Genomic DNA, 23,000 nt, shown 5'->3' with positions numbered 1-23,000 from the left:
GGAAACCAAAACACAGGAAGATCACCTAATTTATCCAAGGTCTCACAGGGAGGAGGCATCAGAAGACACATTTGAATCTAGGGCCTCTGACTCCCCCAGATCTGGAGCTCTTTCCAGTGTTGCCTCAACACTTAATTCTTTCCCTTTTCCTTTCCATTATTTATAATTAAAATAGAATTTTTCAGATGAAAGAATAGTAGATCCCAAATCGTCTTCATTTTACAAACGTGTCCACTATTGGGAACATGCTGCCACTTAACTTATGCTCATACCATGAGTCTTACTCATTCCCCCTAAGGTCAGCTGCAATTTGATTATCCAGATATTATGGTTCATAGCCATATAGCATCACTAGGAGAATATTGGCATTTTTGAAGTGTGTATTTGTTTGTTAGGGATCAATTCAGAATTGTCCAAAAATACCCACTCCATTTCCCAAATGCAACCCAGACCATTCTGTCTCCTATTCAATTCAGAACCCATCTACAATAACTGTGCTAAGGAACTAACCATGAGCTACCCAACCAACCCCCAACTGGGGTCCTAAGATGAATTTCAGAAGGTCAGTGAACTTGGATAAGAAAAAAAGAGTACATCTTTATTTCAACACAAATTTTTTTTGAATTCTATGTATTGTACTTTATGCATTTAAAAACATTACTCTAAGGAGGGGTCCCATGGCTTTAGCAGACTGACAAAGGGGCCTATGACACCAGAAAGTTTAAGAAGTAGACCAGGAAAATGTTTGTGTTCGTCAAATTCATAATAATAAAAAATGTTTTTTTTAAACCCAGATAGTCACTTTTTTTTCTGCCCAGGACAAGACTACCCAAACTGTAGCTAGCTCCTTTGCATTTCCCACTTGAAAATGACCCCACCAGACGTACAAGCCTCCTTTACCCTACTTTTAACCTTCCTCTCCCAAATCCCCATGTCCACTTTCTCAAATGTCAAGACACCATAGCCTGGATCTCTTCATGTTCCTGTACCATGCCTTCTACCTATGCAGTTTCCTCAGCTGTAAAAGGAAGGAGATAGGCCAGATGCTAAGGTCCCTTTCAGATCCAAATCTTATCACCCTATTTCTTTTTTCAGTATCACCCCAATTTTCCCTTTCTCTGCCTCCCTTCTCTGATTCGCCACTCAAGCTGCTGCTCTTCTTTATTGTACCACTAATGGAGGACTGACTCTAATGCTCACTTTGCTTATTTTCCTGATGGGGCTATCTTCTGGATATCTTGGTCTGTGTCAGGTACTTCTTGGAGTTTGTCATAAGAAAGACTCGTAATTCAAGGGGACAGTATAATTCTATGAAGACATATTATATTATTCTGGGAAACTTACTTGTTATAACAAACACCAACTCAGCTCCAGGAAACCAAAATCAAGTGCTGGCTTTTAGAATCTCATGGAAGAGGTACCTTCTCACTTTAAATTGCAACATTTTAAATTGGTTACAATTTTATTGCCACTTTCTCCTGGTTCTCCTCCTACCTGTCTGATCACTCTCAGTCTCTTTTGTCAAATAATCATTCCTCTTCCATCACCTGATCTCTTAATGAATATCCTCCAAGGTTTTTTTCCCTAACCCAATCTCCTAATCAGTATCCTCCAAGGCTTTATCCTGGGGCAGCCTTCCTCTCTCTCTACTTTTTGCCTGTGCTGATCTTTTCCACTCTCTTTACAAATAATTTCCAATTCTATATATCCAGTCTAATCTTCCTCCTGAACTCTAGTCCTGCATTGCCAAATGGCTGCTGAGCGTCTCTACCTGAGAGCCATAGTGGCATAATACCTACTTCATGCCTATAATATCCACCTCACAGTACCGTTGCGAGCTTCATTTGAAATAATCTCAGAAATAATGTATTAAAACACTTTGGAAACTTTAAAGCACTATTTAACTTTCAGTTATTATCTCAACCTCAACATTTCCGAAATGAAACTGACTGCATTTGATCATGGATTGAAAGTTGGAAGCATCCTTAGAAGGCATTTTGCCCAACCCCCTCATTTTACAGATTAGGAAACTGAGGACTGGCTTGAGGTCACTCAAGTAGCCACTTCTCAAAACTTCCCTCTTTCTGTCAAGATCACTATCATTAACCTTGTTACACAGGTTTATAATCTTAGAGTCATCCTTTATTTCTCCCTGTCCCTCACCACTTCCTAGAGTCATATCCTGTTGATGTTAACACCAAAATATCTCAAATTCATCTTCTTTTCTCTGCACATATGGCTGCCATACTGGTTAATTTCTGTATCACCTCTTGCCTGATCTATTGTAATAACCTCTTACCTAGTCTCCCTGCTTCCAGGCTTTCCAATCCTTTTGCAAAAATAATCTTTCTAAGTCATAAGGCAGATTTTATCATGTCACTATACAGCTCAAAAATCTTTGGTATCTCCCTATTGCCTTTAGAATTAAATACAAAGTCTTTAGCTTGGCCTTTAAGGCTTTTCACAATAGGGCCCCAAACTACTTTTCCAATCTTATTTCATATTGCCACTCTTTCCAATTTCTAACTAGACTATCACCCAACCCTGTGCATTTGCATAAGCCATCCCTAAATGTCTGAAATATACTCCCTCCTTCTCTTTGCCTTTAAGAATTCTAATCTTCCTTACTACCTCAAGCACTCCCTCCTCCAAGAAGCTTTCCCAGATCATCTCATTTGTTATTGCTCTCTCTCTTCTCAAATTACCTTGTATTTGCTTTTCTGTGTATGTGATGTATGCTGTCAGTAAAACAAATACTCCTTAGGGACAGACTTTGTTTTGGGTCTTTGTATTTCCTGTATTTGGTATAGTGCCTTGTACACAGCAGATACTTAAAAAAAAAAAGTTGTTGATTGGAATTTAATCTCACCTTCTGAGGCTCCTCCCCCAGGGAACTTGCCCAAGTAGAGGAATCAGGACTCTAACCTAGGGCTTCTGACTTCTGTCCAGTATTTTTAAAAACATTTTTTTATTCGAACTTAAATACCAAATAAAGTGAGCATTTCCATACCCAACATAGAACAGAAGATTGTGCATGAAATTGAGGATCTCTTACGTAAAACTTGCTTTTCTTTTTAAGTATGTTGTAAATTCAGCATGTAATTTTTAAACCTATCCTGCTTGCTTGTGATTCCTTCAGGTCTTCCTTCTTTTCTATTCAGGACATTTCTCCTCCCCCACCCCCACCCCTCCAGTATAACATAGTTGAATCTATTTGCCAGCTCTGGTATTACCCAATAGTTTCAGTGACAGTTTCCATTGCAAAAAGAAATTAAAGTATACCATTACTAGGTCTATACTCTCAGTGCTTTGTGTAAAGAAGAAAAAGTCCTATATATAGATGGGAGTGGCCACCACTTAGGGAAATGGTTCAACAAATTATACTATCTGAATGTGATATAACACTGCTGTGTAATAAAACATGATGAAAGAGACAATTTTAGAGAAATCTGGGAATATTTGATACAGAATAAAGCAAGAAGAACCAGAACAATTTATATCATAACAACATTGCAAAAGTGAACTTTAAAAAACTTAAGACCTTTGATCAAGGCTGTGATCAACTATGATTCTATAGCCCCAATGATTAATCAGGCTACCCACCTCCTGACAGAGACATGATAGATTCAGGGTGCAGAATCAGGTATACGTTTTTAGACATGGTCAGTGTGGGAATTAGTTTTGCTTTACTATGCATATTTGTCACAAAGTTTTTATTCTTTTTCAGTGGAAGAGGGAGAGGGATATGGAAGAGAAAATAAATGCTTGTTAATTGGAAAAAGAATAAATTGAAGCAAATAACCATTTATCTCCATAACACAATAAGCAAATCCCTTCAAAACTATTCAGCAACTCATTGGATAAATTTAACTATTTAAAATAATTCTTTAAAAAAAACTTTAAAATAACCATTCCTGCACAATAAAAATATTGCATTGAAAAGTTGAGTCTATATCAGAGAGGATCCTCTTCTACTCAACAGTAAAACTACCACTAGTTGGAAAGCTGTGACAAGATTCAACTTTTGCCTAAGGAAGGGTTGCCAATACAACCTTGGAAGAAGAATGACCATTTCACAAGCTGCATAGACCCTATTCTCATTACTTCCTTATACCTGGTACATGGTCAGAATTTCATGTTGACTTATTAATTAATTGATTGACTGTTGATATATACATAAGTCATTATATGCCATTTTACTTCACTTTTCTGGGATACATCTAATTCATAAAGCAAGATCAAGATATATTTCACATAAGCTACCTCATTCCTTAATTAGGAAAACCCTCAAGATAAGTCACATTGAAGAGATTGGTTCTCCTTATTTGATCTTAGGGAGAGGAGATTTATCTGAAAGGCAATCAAAGCTGAATTCTCTGCCTTCAGCTCACAAATAGCTTGGTTCTGAGAAGGCATTTCAATCAACTAAAAACCAATCGTTTATTAAGTACTTATTATGTGCCAGGCACTATGGTAGATGCTAGAGATGAAGGAAGGGAGGAAGGGAGGCAGGGAGGGAGACAGGAAGGAAGGAAGGAAGGAAGGAAGGAAGGAAGGAAGGAAGGAAGGGACTCCTGCCCTCAAGGAGCTTATTTTCAAGGCAACTTTCAACCCTTCATGGTGGGTCAACTTTAATCATATAATGTAAAATCATTGATTTGTATAGTATAAATATTAATAACTCATATTTTATACAAGATTTTAATATTTACAAAGGATTTTATCTCTAACCTGTGAGGTTACATTTTTATCTTCGTTTTGCAAATGAGGAAACTGAAGGTAATGTGTTTAAGTGGTTGATGTATGGTCACACATCTAAATAGTGTTGGTGTTAGGATGCTTGTATCTCCCTTTTCCCTGAAGTGGGAATATCTTAATTATCTTTGTATTTCTCCCAATATTTAGAATAATGCATGCAGTAAGCACTTAATAAATGTCAAATAAATGAATTGAACGGTTTTCTACCTGCATTGAAATGCACAACGTATTGTGGATTATTTCTAGTTTGGGCTATTATGAATAATGAATGCATTTGTATAACTAGGGCCTTTTTTTTTTTTTCCTGTTAGGAACATCCTTAGGGAATATTCCTAGAAATGGGATCACCAGGACAAAAGACATGAACAATTCTGTAGCATTTGTTATAAAATCCCATATTGCTTCCTGAAAAGAGTGCACCAATTCACAGCTCTTTCAGCCCTGTAATAGTTTTGTCTGTTTCTCCACAACCCATCAGCACTGAATTTTATAGTGTTTATCTTTGCCAAGTCGATGGGTGTAAAGTGGCATATTAAAGTTGTTTAAATTTGCATTTCTCTGATTATTAGAGAGTTGAAACAATTTTCAGGTGGTTAATTGGCTTTTCTTCTTTCAAGAACATTTGCATTATTATTTGAGACACTCGTGACCTTTGCAGAAAATTTAGCCAAAGCATGTAATAAAATCACTAATAAATAATAATGATTATAATAATGATATATTAGAATAATATTCTCTTTAAGGAGCTTTCAGCTGGTCAAATGATCATTTATCGTGCACTTAATTCTCCCACACAATCCTGCAATAAAAGTTAGATAAATATCGTTGCTAGATAAAGTTAGATAAACATGATTGCTGTAAACTCATTAAATGCACACATACATTAAAATAAAACTCATACATCCACTAACCCCCATTGCTTCAGCTCCTGAGCTAGCTTTGCCAGCTACAAGAACCACATGAAGATGTTTTTCTAGACACATCAGTTCAGCAGAGGTTCTGCACTCATTTAGCAAATGCTCAATAGAGAGTAAAGTCTGGGTTGATAAACACTCCCCATCAGTGTTCTTTAGACAAGAGGAGCTTAATAAAAAGTGTTGACCAATTTTAACCAACGTCTTATAATTTTAAGTGCTTCTTAATGTCCATTAGTACAAATCTTAATTGTACTTTTTTGCCCCCCACCCTAGTCTTCCAAGGGAAGAATCACAAAATTATAGAAATTACAGTCTTTGAAAAGTGGCTTCTCAACTTCTGCCTGAAGACTTCCTGTGATGGCAACTCGCTATTTCCCCAAGGTAGTCCATTCAATTTTTAATTGCTATAATTATTGGGAAGTTTTTCTTTCTAATGACCTGAAATAAGCCTCTCCATAGCTTTCACCTATTGGTACTACTTCTGCCCTCCCACTGCATCCTGGGCCATCACCAGTTGTCTTGACTTATGTCTTGCCACTAGACTCCAATTACTCTGGAAAAAAAGAGTGATGCTAATGACTCTGCACAGCTCTGCCTCATTTAAATCCAATTCACTTGCAAGTTGAGACATCACCCACCTGATGTCATTGGTCATCTTCAAGAATGAAGTACAAACAACAACAACAACTTCTGTCCTCTAAAGCCAAGCAAAATACATCTAGATGTCTTTTTATAGTTAAGGCATTAATAAAAAAAAATGTGGTTGAGATTTTGGGGAGAAGATAATGAGCTCAATATTGAACATGATGAGTTTGAGGTGTCCAGAAGCAAATGGAAATAAACCGTGGCTCTGACAAGAGGTCAGGAGTGAAAACATAGGTTGAGAGTCTTCTACAAAGAGATCACAATTGAAGTTATGGGAGTGGATGAGATTACAAAGAAAGAGCATACAGAAAGAAGAGAAGGCTAAGGATAGAACCTTGGGGAAAGCCAACACTTAAGAGGAGGGAAGATAATGAACCAGTAAAAGAGAGTGGAGTGGGAAGAAAAAAATCTATGAAAAGACTGTATTAGTGAATCAGGGGGTAGAGAGACTACCAAGAGAGAAAAGATGATCAAGAGCAGCAAGTACTGCAGAGAAAGGATGTGAAAAAGGATGAAGACAAAAATAGCGACTGGGCTAGATTATCAAGAGTTCATTAGTGACCTTAAAAAGAATGGTTTCAGAAGAGCAATAGGGACAGAAGTTAGATAGCAAGTGTCTGAGATGCAAATGGATCATGTAGACTCTTTTCAGAAGTTTGGCAATGAAATGGAGGAGAAATATATTAAGATAGTTTGAAGAGGTAAGAAGGGACAAAACTTTCACAATGGGAACCTGGGTATGTTAATATCTTTCCTTTCAAACTAGAAGTCAAATGACTGTTGATGGTTCCTTTTTTTTTTTTTAAGGAAATTTGAATTACATTTGGTATTGGTAGAGAATTTCTTGTCCTCGAACACTTAAATTCTAACATTCACACATCAAGTATAATCAGTGAATGGGTATGGTATATTGGAAACTGGGAAATAAGAAAGCAGAGAATAAAACAAAGTGGGAGAATATAGGTACTCTTCTAGTCAGTCAATGAAGTTTTACTAAGTTGCTACTATGCACTAGCCATTGTGCTAAGCACTCTTCTACCATCTTCCTTTCTTCCCTCTCCTAAACACACACACACACACACACACACACACACACTCATCCAGGATATTCTGAGAAATATGTTAAGCAAAGATATCATCAAGCAACAAGTATTTTTGGTACTAGATTGAGAGTTCATAACTTTTTTGTATCATGTACTCCTTGGGCAGTCTATTAAAGCCTATGGAGCCTTTCTCAGGACCCACATTTTTAAATAATTGAAGGAAATGTTAAATTTCAGTTAACATTAATGAAAATATGTAATTTTTCCCATCCCTGAAATCAATCCAAAGAATCTTTGGGGGGGGTCCATGAATTCCAGTCAAGAATCCTTGTATGAGATGGTGTCCAGGGTATACAGAAGGAAAAAAAATATGTTCCTTGACATTGAGCCTTTTACAACAGCAATGACTCACATTTATAGATCACCTTCCTTCTAGATATATGATCATAGATTAAGACTAGAAGGCATCTTAGACATCATCTTGTTCAATCCCCTAATTTCACAGATGAGGAAATTGAGACCTAGGGAGATTAGTTAACTTGCCTATTGTCACATAGTTAAGTGGCAGAATCAGGATTTTAACTCTACTCCCATAATTCCAAATTCATCCTTCTTTTCATTGCACCAATGTGCCTCCCACTTTAAAGTTTACAAAGCACTTTCTTCATAACTTTGTGAATTAGGGAGTGTGTTATTATCCTCATTTTTATAGATGAAAAAACTGAGGTTAACTGATTTTTTTCCATAGTTACAAAGCTCATAATCAGAGTGGGGATTTGAACTTAGGTCTCCTGATTTCCAAATCCAGAGTTCTTTCCTTTATGCCCTGCTATTAATCATATACCCTAGCTTAAAAAAAATAGAAAACAAGAGTTAGAGGCACTTACACAAGAAAAAGTCACTTCTCTCTCAGTTTCTGCCTCTGAAAAGTGAGGAGAGTGAACAATCTGAAAGTCATTAGTTAATCTAACTTCCCAGTTACAAAGCTCCAAACTATACTGTGCCTGCTCCACTCAAGGACATTATCACCTACACCTTTCCAGAGGGACCTTGAAATCCCTGCTGAAAATGCCTGGGGCTCTGAATCGGACCTCCCACCACTTCCCTTCCAGAATTTAGGAATTTCCCCTCTCCTCCTCTTTTCCAGATTCCCATCCTCACCCCCATTAGAATGTAAAGTCTTTGAGGGCAAGGATTGGTTTGGCTCTTAGCTCATTATGTTCTAGTCAACAAAGATTTATTAAACACCTACTGTGTGTCAGTGCTACAAGTGCTAAACCCTGGGGAAAACAAAGAAAGGCAATAAAAAATAGACCCTACTCTCAAGTAGCTCACAGTTTAATGGGAGAGACAAAATGCAAACTATGTACAAACAAACTGTATACAGGATAAATTGGAAATAAAAATAGATGGAAGGCACTAGAATTAAGAAGGTTTGGGAAAGGTTTCCTGTAGAAGATACAATTTTATTTGGGATTTGAAGGAAGCTAGAGAAGCCAGGAGGCAGAGATGAAGAGGGAGAGAATTCCAGACATGGGGGGACAGCCAGTAAAATTCCCAGAGTCAGGAGAAAAAAGTTTTGTGTGTGAGGAATAGCAATGAGGCCAGTGTCATTGGAACACAGAGTACTTGGGGGTGTTTAAAGTGTAAGATGACTGGAAAGATGGGGCCAACTTAAAAACTCTGATCAACTCTAATTCCAAAGGCCTAGTGATGAAGAATGTTGCTCACCTCCTGACAGAGAGATAGACTAATGTGCAGAATTAAACATGTATTTTGGACATAACCAATGTGGAAATTTGTTTTGCTTGACTATGCTTATTAGTTACAAGGGTTTTGTTTTCCTTGTCTTTTTTTTTTCCTTTGGGGGCAGGGGAGGGAGGATTAGGGAGAAGAGGAAGAAGGGAGAAAAAATAAATGCTTGACAACTTTTTTTTAAATCTGATTTTAAATAATGAGGAAGTTGGACTCATCAATTTTCAAGGTTTCTTCCACCTTTAATCTTCTGTGAGTCTATGATTCTACGCATATATTTAAATGAGTGGAAGAGCTGAGAGGTTTAAATGAGAGGAAGAGCCATGTAATCAATCTCTTAGCACCCTGGATTCACCAAAACACAAACAAATACTGAAAAAGTCGCGCTTGCTAGTTCCCTTTCTGGGTCTCTGGCCCTGAGTCCAATCTGTCTCCTTCCCTTTGGGTTGTATCTTCTGCAGGTGCCCTACTGCAAAGGCAGACAACATCCTGGTCAGGGCACTTAGACCTCTGATATGGTGAGGACAACAAAAAACTGATCTGATTACTTTTGTAAAGTACATGTCTTCAACAATGAACCAAATTTTTCAAAAAATGCAACATAAATCATTCAATTAAATATTGTGACTGCTACGTGAAAGATATTGTGTTATTACTAGCAATGGTGTGCTGGTAAAATAGTTAACAACCAGTTCTTTGATAAATCCCACTTAACTTTAATCTGCATTATTAACAATTTTATGTTGCTTTCTTAAGTTTAGACAATTAATACAGTAATAAATCAGGCCCTGATTTGTAGAGTTTCTCAATTTCTGAGGTGTAAATGCTCAGACTGACAGTTTAACAACAGACTCTCTCAAGCTGGTTGGGGCTGGTTCCAATAAACCTCTGGGAATACAAAGACTAATGAGAGTTAGTCTCTGACCTTAAGGAGTGTAGATTGTACTTGGAGGATATAACACGTACACAAAAGTTAACTAAAAGTATATACAAAGTTGTACAAAGTAATTTCAGTAGAGAGAAACACTGAAAACTTAGGGTGCTCATGGAGTACCTCGTGGAGGAGGTGGCACCTTACTTGTGTTTTGAAGGAAGTCAGAGATTCCAAGAGGCAGAGAGGAGAAGGGAGTGTGTTCTGGATGTAGGACACCCTCCTTTATAAATGGGAGATGGACTGTCACATGGAAGGAACAACTAGCAGGTCAATTTGATTAGTGTAGAGATAGCATTAAAGGGTATAATATGAAATAAGACTAGAAAGGCAAGTGGAAGCAATATTGTAGAGTCTCTATCCCACTCCAATCCAGTGTCCAAACTGCAACCAAATGGTTACTGTGTTGGAAAATGTTAGGAAAATGATTTTCCTAAACCGAACTCTGACCACATCACCTTCCCGAGACACATACACACATACACTCGATAAATTCCAATGGCTCTCTATTACTTCTAGGACTGAATATAAACTCCTGTTTGGCATTTAAATCTGTTCTAAACCTTTCCAAGTTTCTTATACATTTCCTACTTCCATGCATTCTCTGTACCAGCCATAGTGGTCTACTTGCTGTCTTCCCACATGACCTCCCATCTGTATATACCTTTACACTGATTGTCTTTCCTGCCGGGAACTTCTCCCTTCTAACCTCCATCACTTAAAAGTCGTGCCTCTTGCTCTCTGCCCCTCGGCAGTTGCGTGACCTCCCCGACCACGCGCTGCCCCTAGTCCTGCTGCCGCCGCCGCCGCCGCCGCCGCCGCCGCCGCTATGCCCCGAAAAATCGAGGAAATAAAGACTTCCTGCTCACAGCCAGGCGAAAAGATGCCAAATCTGTCAAGATCAAGAAAAACAAGGACAATGTGAAGTTTAAGGTTCGCTGCAGCAGGTACCTGTACACACTGGTCATCACGGACAAAGAGAAGGCAGAGATACTTAAACAGTCCCTGCCTCCTGGTTTGGCTGTGAAGGAGCTGAAGTGAAGGAACCATTCAATGTTCCACCTGTACTAAAATGGGGGAGGGGGGGAGGGAAAAAAAAAAGTCGTGCCTTTGAGATTCAGCTTAAGCATCTTCTCCTGAGAGACTCCCCCTCCCCATCCCAGTGTCTTTTACAAATACAAACAAAAAGAAAGACAGTCCCTGCCCTCCAGAAGCTTCCATTCTAATGGGGGAAAACAACAAACAAAAGTGAGGGGGCTTTGTGGAGAAGGTGCCCAACATTGTTTTGAAGTCTGTAAGTAATGGCAGATCTGGGAGGGGAATGAAGGCTGGCTGGCCTGGCCTCTTTCACAAACTAGAGGCCCTAAAAGGATCTCACTAATGAGAGAAAGACACAAAAGAAAGTTCCTGTCCTCAAGAAGCTGAGGATTTGAGCACAGGTCTTTCAGACTCCAAATTCACCTACGTGTGCCACCTAGCTGCTTCTATATATGCATACTAGTATGCAAAGTGTTGTATTAGGCTCTGGGGATTCAAAGACAAAAATAAAAAACAATTTTGGCCCTCAGGGAGCATACATTCTAGGGTTTTTGGTAGGAATACAACATTTATATAGATAAATGCAAAAAGTAGAATGAGAAATAAAAATAGATTTAGGAGGTGTGAGGCAGAGAGGTGGAAGAGTAGGAGGTTATGGTGAGAAAGGAATTTCAAGGTTCGGTATCAAGGAGATAACACAAGTATTTCTGATGGTGAAACCTATGGTATAAGCATCCTGGAAAGTTGCAATGGAGGGGCAGCTAGGTGGCAGTGGATAGAGCACCTGCCCTGAAGTCAGGAGGACCTGAGTTCAAATCCGACCTCAGATCAAACACTTGACACTTACTAGCTGTGTGACCCTGGGCAAGTCACTTAACCCCAATTGCCTAAAAAAACAAACAAAAAAAAAGTTGCAATGGAGTGAAAGGGTAAGTCATGGAAGTTGAAAATATGGATTAACTTGGAGGCCAAGTATTTCAGGGGCTATTGATGTGTACGTTAATGTCTCCAGTTTATGACTTAGGACAAATCACCTCATTCATTCATTCAATAAACATTTATTAAGCACTTACCTTGTGTCAAGCATTATGCTAAGCACTGGGAATACAAAGAGAGGCAAAAGACAGTCCCTGGATAGAGTCTGAACGCAGATCACAGCATGTTATTTTCACTTTGTTTTCTTTGTGGTTTTTTCCTTTTGTTCTATTTCTTCTTTGACAATTTGAATCGTGTAGAAATATGTTTTACATGATCGCACATGTATAAGTCATATGAGATAGCTTGCTGTCTTGGGGACAGGGGAGGAAAGGGAGGGAGGATGAAAACGGAACTCAAAATCTTATAAAAACTGGATATTGAAAGTTGTCTTTACATGTAATTGGAAAAAATAAAATAATATTTACATTTAAAAATAAAAAATAATCAAATAAAAATTCAGTCCCTGATTTCAAGGAGTTTACAATCTAATAGATTCATTTCTCTTGACCTCAGTTTTCCTCATCTACAACATGATGGGGTTGGACTAGACCAGAGAATTTTAATCCGGGGTAGGTGGACTTCTTTAAATTTTTAAAAATAATCTTATTTTGATATAACTGGCTTTTTTTGTATCCCATGTATTTCATTTTATGCATTTAATAAAATTATTCTGAGAACTCCTAATCCAGCTCCACTCCTGACTCTCCCAACTTCTATATCTCCATCCCTGCTGCCTTCTCAAATTGGAGATGTATTTGCTCCTGCAGTCTCTCCTCTGGTTGGTGAGTTCCTGCTGAAATCTCCATGTGAGGAAATGTCCACTTCCGCTAGGCTCACTTGTCACTTGACTTACCTGTCTCTTTAGACTTTGACACTTTGCTCAACCTGACTACCTCTCCCACAACCCCACACTCACACTTTGCACCTCACTTTTCTGTATCATCTTCCCCCATTAGAATGTAAGCTCCCTGAGGGTAGAGACTTTCTTTCTGCTTTTACAATTATCTCTTCTACATCCTGGGGGCTAGAGGCATGATGCCCCTACAATCTGGAAGATCCACATAAAAGTTTTTGGCCCTCCCTTTGTACTATGATTTTTTTTCCTCTTTTTTTAATGGGGTGTTTACAGTACCTTATTGTAAAATTTGGATTAAGTATTTGGTCATAGGCTCTGTGTCATTTGCTGGCCTTTGCATGCCATCTGTGGCTTTCACAAAACTCCCCCAAAATTCCCGTTTAATTTCTTGTACTGATCCATAATATATCAAAACCATGATGGGGAAAGTCATGATGAGGAAGGGGTAACTGTATTTGTTTTCCTACTGCTTATCACAGTACCTAGCACACAGTAAGTACTAGATTTATCTATTTATTGGAGAAGAGGTCCATAGGCTTAGGTAGACTATTCATGACACATACACACACAAGATTTAAGGGCCCTCAGACTAGGTGATTGCTTAGAATCTTTCCTGATCTGAAGTTTATGATCCTGTTTGTATATTTAAAATTGACAAGATAAGGATGTGAGTTGAAGGATTTCCTCCCTAATGTATTTTTCTGCCATAATGCTGTGTTTCCAAGAAGTTAACATCTTATCCTCTGACCATTTGCCACAGTCTTCACAATTGGCCATATGGCCTGGCAATGATGCCATTCCTGGGCCATATTGCGGGGTTGTGGCACTTGGCAAAATGTTAAGAAAGCCATGGATCTCATTAAATTTTAAGACAACCACTTAAAGAGAAAGTAGATGTTATTTTTAAATCTCTGTTTTGCAATATTGGAGATTGCAAGAGTTACTAAGCGTAAATAATAAACCTTCACAAAGAGAAATTGGCAGAATTATTCTATCAGTCAAAAGTCAAAGTTTCCCTCCGTCCCCCATTTTGCAACACTGTTAATTTTTTTTTCCTATTGAGTATTTTCTTCTCAATCAATCTTTCGATATTGGACTAAGTTTTCATCAAAACTTTCATATACCCATCATGCCATCAGAAGATGGCCCGAAGCTCACCTGTTAATGCCAAGAACACATTTTACAGAGAAACTTTTGACATATTTTACAGGAGACTCAAAGTACTCCATCCATAACCTTTCCCCTTTCTATCTTTTCAGTATTCTTACAACTTACACCCTTTCCCCTCACCACGTAAGATTCAGTCCCATTGGCCTCTTTGTGGTTCGTCCCATGTGACCCTCTCTCTCCTGAATGTGTGTTTTCATAGTTTGTGCCCCATGTATGGAATGCTCACCCTTCTCTTCTCTACCTTCTGACTTAATTCAAGTCCCAGCTAAAATCTGACCTTCTATAAGAAGCCTTTCTCAGTCTCTCTCCCACTGAATACTAGTGTCTTCTCTTTGTGTTTATTTTCTCTGATTTATCCTGTAACTATCTTTTTTTGTACATAATTGGTTGCATACTGTCTCCCCCAATAGACTGCAAGCTCCTTGAGGACAAGGACTCTTTTTTGCTTTTCTTTGTGTCTCCAGCAGTTGGCACATAGTAGGTGGTTAATAAATATTGATTGACTGATAGTTGACTTAGCAAACGGTAGTTCATTGACTTAAACATTGCATCAACATATCAAAAGTTCTGCATTATGGCACTTGAGATCAGAAGTCATTAGGCCCAATGCACTCATTTTATGGGTGACAAAATGAGGTCAAAAGAGGTTAAGTTGCTTGTCCAAGGTAAAACAAGTACTAAGTAGCACCATGAGCATTCAGACTCTGACTCTAAGGCTCTTTGCTCTCTGCCCTACGTGACCACTGCTTCCATACAAACTCACTAAATTTCCTGCAACCCAATAGACATTGCTCTCCCTACTACTTGTGAAGGCCAAATTCCTAAACTGACTCATCTCATTCACTCACCTACCTAAACTAGTTGTCTTCTAGTCCTAGAATTTCCTCTGATGTGTGGGCCTTTAGAGAAGCAAGTTGATCCATCTCTCCCTTGACCTTGTCTTCCTACCTTGCATTTACTCACTGGCATACATACTTCATCCCATTAGCAGAATGTAAGCTTCTGGGGTACAGAGACTGTTTAATTGAAGCTGCCTCGTAAATGTTTGTCAAATTAAATTCAACTATTAACAGCTTCTAGTTCCTAAAAGAAGCACTTCTATCCTTATCTGTAATCTTGCCTGCAAAAAAAACCCTACAAAATAAAACATTATACTTAAAAAAACCCCAACATATTTTAATCTTACTTTATATTTCATTTAAATATATTTGCAGTAATACCATAACACACCATTTTCTCTATAAACACAGACTGATAAAAGAACAAGAACATGGAATCAATTCTATTATACAGGATTTGTCCTGCAGCAGAATCTTTATAGCTACATCACACATCATCATGGTTAGTAAAGTCTGTTGGCAAGGACCAAGAAACAGATGCTGAACCAAATTTGCAGATTGCCATAGTGTAGTAGGATGAGATCATTCTCTCTGTACAATTAGATGGCAGAAGAGAAGAAATAAACTGGGTTTTTGTTCTTGGGGACCTTGAGAGGCAGTTTGGTACAATGGAAAGAACAGTAGCCCTGGAGTCAGCAGAGTTTGAATCCCACTTCTGATGCTTACTATTTATGTGACCTTCTTCAAGGTGCTTAACTTCTCTGGCTCTTAGTTGTTCGTTTTTAAAATGAGAGTGTTGGGCTAGGGCCTCTGAGGTGCCCTTCTGACAATGTTGATCATGATAAAGTTCTTATCTTTAGAAAACCTAGACATCAGTTTGATAAAAATTCCAGCTGGGGACCTGTGAACAGAAATGCCTCAAAGCCCATACCTGATACTTTATTACCTCAGTCTCCTTTCCTGCCTAGCCTGCTTCCTCATCCCAACCCTTAAAATTTAAAGGTTCATCATTTACTATGAGAAATTTTTCTGCCCTGTTAACTAAGCTTTTCAGGTTAACAGCCCATGCACTAAATCCAATGTAGATTGAGCTGCAGTGTAGATTTTTAATAAATATCTGTTGTTTTCATCCAGCCTACTCAACTATCCATGTGTAGCTTTTCTGCTTTTTGGATTATTTTAAATAATTGCAGTAGATTACATTTATTAAGCTCTCTTATACCTAAAAGTTAAAGGATTTTTAATTACCACACTACTTATCCTTCAGATTTCTTTTTTTCTTTATTTTAGTTTATGGAATAAAACAAGCATTTCTATAATTGCACAATAAAAAGGATGATTGGCCATGAAACCGCAACTCTACTATGCACAACTTGCTACTCCTTTCAAATATACAACAAAATTATCATGGAAATTTATTCTTTTTTTTCTTCTCTACTCCCCTCAACTGTAGAGATGGCTACCATTAGACACAAATAAGTATATATGTATATGTGTGTGTAATTATTCTATACATACTTCTATTTATCAATCCTTTCTCTGGATGCAGATAGTGTCTTTCTTCATATGTCCTTTATAGTTAATTTGGATACTTGTAATAGTCAAAATAACTTATTCACTCAAAGTCATTCTTAAAATAATATTGCTGTTATTGTATACAATGTTCTCTTGGTTCTGCTCATTTTGCGAATCATTATTTTGTGCAAGTCTTCTCTATTCAGATCTTTTCCTCACTACATAAGATGTTCTCACTTTCTAACCCAGTGTTTTCCCTGGGAATGTGCACTTATTTACATCTGGGATGTTACCATTTTTAAAAAAAGTAACAGAAGCTTCATTTCCATCGTACTCTCCCATCCTATTCCTACCCCGCAACCCCCACCTTCTTTTTTGGCAGAGGGGAAGAAGATGGAGTTGACTCGAGGAGGCCCCTGGAAAGGCAGCAGGGGAGGTTGCCCGAGGGAACTAATGCTGGTGCTGTTGAAATGACATTATGCTCCAGTGTAACAGTTTTGCTCAACATCAATCTCATAAAGACTATTGTCCTATAGGGTAACCCTTCCCTGCCTTCCACTGATCTTGCCAATTTTTTCTTCAGGATGACAGCCCATTTACCAGACATGGTGACAGGGACCAATAGATACCAAAAGCAAAGGACATAAAGATATTTGCCTTGAAAACCTATATGCTAATAATATAACTGTTACTGAAATTGCTCATTGAACAAATTTGGAATTGTGTGAGGAAAATGACTAAATTGCATATATCTTAGACCCAGAGATTACATTACTGGGCATATGACCCTCAGGAGGTCAAAGACATGAATGGAAAACCAATATATGCCAAAAATATTTATAGAGTAGCACTTTTTATGGCAGCAAAGAACTGGAAACAAAGTGTTTGCCCACTGATAAGGATATGGATAAATGCAAATTAAACTTAAAAGTGTGTCTAGCATGTACTTTTTTCCTTGGAGATTTGATTGTTAAACATTTCCTAACCTACCACTGCTTAAAGTTTCTTTTTAAACTTAAGACTAGTAAGAATAGGATTTTTGAGAGAAAAGAAAAAAAAACCTAGCTACTTCTTCCCAAATAGTTGGAAAAGTTCAACTTCCTCTTTTTGCAGGTGAGGGAACAGATACTGAAAGAGAGAAGAGACTTAAGGCAAGTGTATTTACCATTTAGTTATGTCTAGGACTAACTTGGCCTTAACATAATCTACTACCTTACTCTACATAAGGAAGGAAGAGTTCTTTCTGGGAAATCAAGGCAGCCAACTGAAGGGAGAGAAAGCAGTGTGATAAGACCTGAGAAGCTACCAATAGTCGTTTGCCCTTAAATCTTTCCCACACTGGCCTAAAATGATCTCCTAGAATCCCCGAGGTTTAAACTACAAAGTTAGAAAAAGTGTCTCCTCTCAGAAGGCAACAGTAGTTGCTGATTTCCAACGCATAAATGTTCATGTGCCAATTTAGCAATCAACTCACTAGCTAGCAGAAGTTAGCTCCAGCACACTCCTGAAAGACACTTGGAAAATGCTTTCATGTTGGAGCAGAAATAGGTTTGAGGACTACTCTGATGACTTGGAACTTTGGCACTAACTGATTCTAATAATTACATTACTTTTTTTTCCCTCTTTTCTTCCTTCCTTCCTTTCCTTTTCTAAGAAAGTGTTCCTGCTACTTTTGTTTTTATATCATAATCATTTCTGGCTATTCTGCCCCCTCTATTTTTTTTAAATAAAGAAAAAAACCTAATTAAGCAAAAACAGTCCTAACAGTGAATGCATCTTATTGGCATTAGTTAATCAGCATAGTGAAATGACACCTTCAGACCTCAGGTGAGGGTATACAAGCTGAGTCAGTTTCAAACATTTTCAGTTCGCCCAAGGGATGAATAGGGATGTAGGGGAAAGAACTGGTTACTAAATTATACTGCCCAAGCTAGTATCTTAAGATAATATGTGGTACTGACAGCTATTGGTAAGCTTCTCAGGGCTTACTACACATCTTCCTCTCACTGCCTTGGTTCCTCAGAAAACACTCTTCCTTCCTTAGTTCCTCACACTAATTCAAAAATTGAAAAACCAAGCAGGCCAGTCAAGTTGACTGACAGCATATTGCTGGAGTGCTATTAGGAGGGTCTTCTACCATTCTCTGGCCAAAGGAGGAAACCCCATAGAAACACGATTTGGATAGGACTCAGATTAACAAGAGGGTGGCCTGCTAGTGGCCATTATGGAGTACTTTCAATACTTCAAGGTATCAGTGATCTCACTGAAGTGGATTCTTCCCTCCAACCATTCAGATCATCATCCTTTCATGCCTGCCTATCTTGTGCCCTAATCCAAATCATGTCCATGTTATTTAGAAGGGCTCCAGTCCCGGGGACCTTTCTCTAGTTCTTTTCACAACACAAGGATACCAACAGAGTGCGCAGACTGTCCATTTGTTATCCTTTGAATGACCATCCCAAGCTTCATTCCTTGGCCATGTATTTCTCTGATGATAACCTTTACTCACTTTCTCCTACACAGTTCTTCATGTGTCACATGTTCTAGCCTGCTAATGCCCACTGTCCACATAAAGGCAACTCATTCTGGATTATATTTTAAAAATAAAAACTTCTGTTTAGCTTAAATTTCATCTTTTTGATCACTGATGAGGAATTCTGGGTATTTGGTGGTGGGTTATTTTTTTCTTTCCTCAAAATAGAATTTGCCAGACTTGAGATTATGTTCTGAATCAATTTTCAATGTTTAAGTCTGATCTCAAAATACCAGTTTAAGACGCTATCTACCCCTACTGGCAATCTCTCTCTGACCAACTTCCCTTTTTTCAAACATCCCTCTGTTCTTCTATTTGTCCCTTTGGTCTGTATCTCCTTGCCATTTTCCCTTCCATCTGGCCACTCTCTAGCCTTCCTGATAGAACAAATTCAAAGGAACCTTGCTTGTTTCATCCACTCTAAGAGTGATTTACTGTCTGATGATTCACTGACCTTCACCAAATAACTTCTTTAGGAAAAGAAATTTATTAATTTTTGAACTTAAAAAAATTCCATTTACACAGCACAACACAAAGAGAAAATTCAATATAAAATCATTAATCTCCTTCATACTATTTATATTTTTTGAAAAATTATGCAATAAATATTACACATTGTTTTCAAAGCTACTCTGATTTTCTGTGCTTCTTTCTGAGTTTTGTTCTCTGTTGTACATTTTTTATTGTTTTTCCTCTCTACGTCCACACCACATACTAGAGATGGCCACCATTAGACACAGATATGTGTGTGTGTGTGTGAAACCATACTATACATACTTTTTTTATCAATTTTTTTTCTAGAGGTAGATAGCATCTTCTTTTATAGTCCTTTGTAGTTGATTTGAGTATTTATAATACTTGAAATAAGTATTATTAGTCATTCACAGTTATTCCTTGAACAATATTGCTCTCACTATATATAATGTTCTCTTGGTTTTGCTCAATTCATCCTTCATTATTTCCTGCAAGTCTTTCTATGCTTTTTCTAAAATTAACCAGCTCATCATTTCATACCACACAGTAGTATCCCACCACAATCATATGCTACAAACTTGTTTAGCCATTTCCCAATTAATGGGCATTCTCCGAGCTTCCAGTTCTTTGCCACCACAAAGAAAGCTGCTATAAATATTTTAGAATATATAGGTTCTTTTCCTTTTTCTTGATCACTTTGGGAACCAGACCTAATAATGGTATTGCTGGATCAACGGGTCTATAATTCCAGACAATTCCAGATAATAATTCCATATTTTTCCAGATAATTCCAGATTGCTCTCCACAATGGTTAGATCTGTTCAGTTCCACCAACAGTGTATTAGTATCCCAATATTTCCATATCTCCTCAAACATTTGTCATTTTTCCCTTCTATCATTTTAGCCAATCTGATAGACATGCAATGATCTCAATGCTGTTTTAATTTTCATTTATCTAATCAATAATGATTTGGAGCATTTTTATATGAGTATATATAGTTTTGAATTTTTCATTGAATAACTGCCTGTTTATATCCTTTGACCATTTATCAGTTGGGGAATGACTCATATTCTCACAAATTTGACAAAGTTATCTATATGTTTGCGATATAAGACCTTTATCTCAGAAATAGTCTATCAAATTTTTCCTAATTTTCTGCTTTCCTTCAAATCTTGGCTACATTTGGTTTTATTTTTACAAAATATTTTTATCAAATGTAGTCAAAATTATTCATTTTACATCACACAATGCTCTATCTTGTTTATTCATAAATTCTTATCCTATCCATAAGATTGATAGGTAATATGTTCCATGTTCTTCTAATTTTCTTATGATATTTCCCCTTATATCTAGGTCATGTATCCATTTTGACCTTATCTTGGTAAATGATGTAAGATATTGGCCTATGCTCAATTTCTGCCAGATTGCTTTCTGGTTTTCCCAACAATTTTTACCAAATAATGAATTCTTATCTCAAATGCTTAAATTTTTATGTTTGTCAAACACAAGGTCACTATAATCATTTACCGCTGTGTACTAAATGTCTACTCTCTTCTACCAATCTACCTTTTCGTCTCTTAGCCAGTACCAGATAGTTTTGATAATTACTGCCTTATAATATAGTTTAAGACCTGGTATTGCTAAACCTCTTTTCTCTCTATTTTTTCCATTAATTCCTTTGATATTCTTGACCTTTTGTTCTTCCAAATGAATTGTATTATTTTTCTAGATCAGTATAATAACTTTTTGGCAATTTAATTTGGATGAATTTGTAGAAGTACATTGGTTTAAGTAAAATTGCCATTTTTATTACATTGGCTCTGCCACCCATGAACGATTAATATTCCTCCAATTATTTAAATCTGACTATTTGTATAAAAGGTATTTTATAATTACGTTTCATATAGTTCCTGAGTTTTGTCTTGGCAGGTATACTCTCAAGTATTTTATGTTGTCTACAGTTATTTTAAATGGGCTATCTCTTACAATCTCTTTTTGCAGGGTTTTGTTGGTAATATTTAGAAATGCTGATGATTTATATGGGCTTGTTTTATATCCTGCTACTTTGCTGAAAGTATTGTTTCAGTTGACTTTTTAGTTGAATGTCTAGGATTTCCAAGTATAACATCATATAATCTATAAAAGTGATAATTTTATGACCACATTGCCCATTCTGATTCCTTCAATTTCTTCTTCTCTTATATTGGTGATAATAGGCATCCTTGTTTCACTCCTAATCTTACTGGGAAGGCTTCTAGCTTATTCCCATTACAAATAATGCTTAATAATGGTTTTAGGTAGATGCTTCTTATCATTTTAAGGAAAAATCCATTTATACCTACGCTTTCAAGTATTTTTAATAGGAATGAGTGTTGTATTTTGTCAAAAGCTTTTTCTGCATCTATTAATATAATCATATGAGCTTTATTACTTCTAGATATAATTATTTTAAGTTTTCCTTACATTAAACCATTCTTGAACTCCTGATATAAATCCCTTTTAGTCACAATTTATGATCTTTGTGATATATTGCTGTAGTCTCCTAACTAGCATTTTATTTAGGATTTTTGCATCCATATTCATTAATGAAATTGATCTATAATTTTCTTTCTCTGTTTTTGCTCTTCCTGGGTTAGGTATCAGCACCATATTTGTTTCATAAAAGAAAATTGGTAGGACTGCTTCTTTGCCTATTATTCCAAGTAATTTATTTAATATTGGAATTAATTGATCTTTAAATGTTTGATAGAATTCACTTGTAAATCTATCTGGTCCTGATGTACCCTCCTCCCTTAGGAATCTCATTTATGGCCTACTCAATTTCTTTTTCTAAAATGAGCTTATTTAGACTATTTCCTCTTCTGTTAATCTAGGCAGTTTATATTATTGTAAGTATTCTTCTATTTCACTTAAATTGTTAAATTGTTTGGCATATAATTGGATAAAATAACTCCTTACAATTGCTTTGATTTCATCTTCAGTAGTGGTATATTCACCCTTTTCATTTTTTATAATAGTGATTTGGTTTTCTTCTCTCTTTTTTTTAAGTCATATTAACCAATGGCTTATCTGTGTTATTGGTTTTTTCATACAAACCAATTCCAATTTTATTTATTAACTCATTGGTTTTCTTACATTCAAATTTACTAATCTCACCTTTAATTTTTAGAATTTCCAATTTGGTATTTAGTTGGGGATTTTTAATTTGTTCCTTTTTTAGTTTTTTAAATTGGATACACAATTCATTGGTCTGCTCTTTCTCTGTTTTATCACTAAATCATTTTGACATTTCTGCAACTCAGTTTGTGATAGAGGAAGAAATCTTCTTGTAAAAGAGCCTTCCATAGCATAACACTGAAAGTATAATAAGACAAAGGGCAAAAATAAACACTATATTGCATAATAATAAATATATTTATATTGAAATAACATGCCATCTATAAATATAATATTTATAAATTACAAATATAATAATATTTATAAATTGTAAGTATAATAATATTTATAAATTATAATATTTATAAATTATAAATAATATTTATAAATT

The 23,000-nt window shown here is 36.7% G+C and overlaps 1 pseudogene; it reads left to right on the top strand.

Moving 5' to 3' along the window:
- The first annotated feature begins 10,878 nt into the window (after positions 1 to 10,878).
- On the top strand, positions 10,879 to 11,090 carry LOC114045603 (annotated as a pseudogene).
- The last annotated feature ends 11,910 nt before the right edge of the window (positions 11,091 to 23,000 follow it).

The sequence above is a fragment of the Vombatus ursinus genome, unplaced genomic scaffold, assembly GCF_900497805.2.
Source record: "Vombatus ursinus unplaced genomic scaffold, bare-nosed wombat genome assembly UNPS02014779.1, whole genome shotgun sequence".
Lineage (NCBI taxonomy): Eukaryota > Metazoa > Chordata > Mammalia > Diprotodontia > Vombatidae > Vombatus > Vombatus ursinus.
This window is presented reverse-complemented; position numbering and strand designations above follow the sequence as displayed.